This window comes from Nicotiana attenuata, chromosome 10, assembly GCF_001879085.1.
Source record: "Nicotiana attenuata strain UT chromosome 10, NIATTr2, whole genome shotgun sequence".
Taxonomy (NCBI): Eukaryota; Viridiplantae; Streptophyta; class Magnoliopsida; order Solanales; family Solanaceae; genus Nicotiana; species Nicotiana attenuata.
In genome coordinates, this window is record NC_031998.1 from 44,147,836 (window position 1) to 44,151,218 (window position 3,383).

Genomic DNA, 3,383 nt, shown 5'->3' on the forward strand with positions numbered 1-3,383 from the left:
GCTTCTCCTCAAAAGCACTTTTTTTCCTTCCAAAAGCTTGGCCAAACACCTCAATTTTTGGCCAAAAGTGCTTTTGGCAAAAAAAAAAAAAAAAAACACTTTTGGCCAAAAAGAAGTTTGGCCAAACAGGCTAATTGTCCGCTCGAGCCAAGCTCACACGATTTTTTCTAAAAGACCTCACACCATTAAGAGACCCCTTTTATGTAAGCTCTTAGTCTTTTCAGCTACCAATGTGGGACTTTGTTCGCACACCCAACAATCTTCCCCTCGAACTAAGTTTCACGTGACCCACTACCACGATCCACGGGTCTCCCCCTTAAACCAAATTCCACATGGCCTATTACCATAATTCACGGGTCAATTTTCGAGATTCATTTTGTGCCACCCACATTGCCAGAGTATTTATGTCAACCGGCTTCTTCTTTTGTGTGTGTCTCTAAGATCGTAATGGTAAGCAAACCAAGCCCCAAATTATCACTCAACCATCACCGTCACACCTCCTTTTTTCCCGAGGGGATAGGGAGTTTTTTCAATTTAAGTGACATAAATCGAAATGGGATTATTTATTGATTCAGAGCCGCTACTTGGGATAATTTATGGTATCCCAAGTAAGAGTGGCATACGGGCAGGTCGGGTCGGATACGGTTCGGATAAAAACGGATAAAATATCAGACCTGAACCATATTTAATACGGATAAAAAACGAGTTAACCGGCGGATAAAACGGTTAACCATATTATCCATTCATGGCTTCACATTAGCCTCAACTGTTCAGTGACCCAGTTGATCATCAAGCAAAACGCAGGAAGATACAATTGACAGCCATCAACTACATGTACAAAATTCATTCCTATGCCACTCTACTGTTGAACCCCCGCATTAACAGAAAAATACTATCTAAAAATTACACTACATAATTAAGAGTACAATTAATTACTCTTTTTTCTTCTTAAATATTGCACTAATAATTTGGTACAACAAACAACAATAACAACATACCCTGTATAATCTCATGAGTGAGGTCTGAGAAGGATAGTGTATGCGCATACCTTACCCTTACCTCGTGAAGGTAGAAAGACTATTTTCGAAGACCCTCGGCTCAAGGACACACTAATAATTTGGTGTAAAATAAAAATAAAAGCCGAGCAAGTTTGAAAGAGATAAAACAACACGACCTTAGACAAACCTTAGGATTATTGACAGGGATGGAGCCATGATTTGAAGCTTATGGGTTCTGAACCTGCTTAATCGTAGCTTGTTTTAGTTACTGAGTTCGCAATTAAATAATTATATGTTTTAATGGATTTTCTAATACAAATACTAATTCATTCGAAATCGTAGCTAATATTGCATCTCCACCAACTACTAATGGTTGGTTATATTAATAAAAATCCAAAAGTTCAGTTAAAAAGATAATTATATCTTCGCGCTAAACACTCTTAATAAAAGTTATTCACTACGAAATTTTAATTACGTTGGTCAATAACATTATCCATTATCTTTTGACATGATTCACACATTTTATTATAATCAATTTCAACAGAACAATGTGCCTAATGAATTATACATTTGCTCCTGTTGTGTGCTTTTGGGGTGAAAGGGGGCGAAAATGCTTTTGGGGGAGGTTTTGACTTTATTACCCATGGATAACTGGTGGTTACCCATTTAAAATATGGATAATATGGGTAATATCCGTATTTGATCCGTTTTTAAAATGTTCATTATCCAACCCATATTTTAGTGGATAATATAGGTGGTTACTTGTTTTGTTTTACCCATTTTGTCACCCCTAGTCCCAAGTCACCGATTTATTTTAGAATCCCAAATCGAGGAAATTGACTCTTATTTTTGGTCTGCGAACACAGAAGACCGGGTAAGGAATTCTGTTAACCCAGAAGAAGGTGTGAAGCACTCCCGAGTTCCATGGTTTTAGCACGGTCGCTCAACTTATTAATAATTGGCCAAATTATCTAATTTATTACATGTTTGAACCTAGTGTGCATTTTAAACTTTTAAACGCTTTTAATCAATTACGGAATTTGTTTGAACAAATCACGATGTCGCGCACTCGTTTGTTTTTGTACACATTGTGAATCGCATCACGAAAACTGTACGCACCATCTACAACATGTTTATTTTATTATTGTTTGAAGTTATGGTCGGGTCACATAAAATGCGCACCCGAGTTGGGGATTATGTATCACGACTATGCCACGGGAACCATACCCATAGCCGTGATCTAATTACGCACCTAAAGCAAACTACGATGTTCAAATTATTTCCTAAACTACTTTGAGATTATTGTAAGGTCACGAATTATGGAAATTATTTGTTGTGGAATACATGTAAGATTCAGTAGTAAAGGTCTAAAGCTGATCTTAATTAATTAACTAGGATTAACTTGGTGCACGAACCTTCACAAGAGATATCAATTTGTGACCAAATTGCAAGATGACTAACAAATTCGTTGTTGGCAAGTATTAAAAATGGCCTTTCAATTAAATTACAACTATAATAAGAATTTGTTGTCTTTGTTACTGGCCGATTTGGAATCGAAATCTATCCAGCAACGGATTTGATCAACTGGTGATCAAATCCAATGACTGACCAGCTTGGGCCTCCACATGCTAACATCAAACCAAAATTACACCATTAATTTCATGAGCCAACATTCAAATGAATAGATAATGTTGTTTCAATTATATATTTAATACTCAACAGAATCTGGCTATTTCGTAAACAGTTGTATTGAATCATTCTACACTTTTAACTCAAAGAAAGGTGTTTGGCTTAAAAGTTAACAATATACTTTGTAAGCTAGAAAACAATAAAAAGTAAGAAAAGGGCAAATCGTAATCAAATATAATAGACCTAGAGATGTAAAGATGATGTTATTATTGTAGATCTAGTATTGCAAAGTGATAATATGAACTCAAGAGAATATGTTCGTTTGAGGCAGAGATAGAGAGAGAAAGTCAGAAAATGAGAGAGTTATATTATTTCCGAATCCCCTCTTTACAATGTGAAGGTCTCCCTTATATAATAAGAGACCTTCCTCGAAATAATCAAAAAGTTACAAAAATAGGTAACGTCTTCCTAGTGAAGACACCGAGTCCTAAACGATGTCGCTTTTGTCCCCACGTCCGAGTCGTACCCACTACGTTAGTCGGCGTACACTTACTGGGCGTACCCACTGGCGTAGAGACGCTGACGGTCAAATTTGACCCTATACAGTTAGTCCCTCTACTCGTTGGAGACGCGTTCGGTGGGCGTCTTCGATGGGCGGAAATGCAAACCTCGGCTTAGGAGAATTTGACCTCGACCAGGGGTGGCAATATGAATGAGGTGAAATGTATGACGTTGTTGAGCCACTGACGCGTGGCT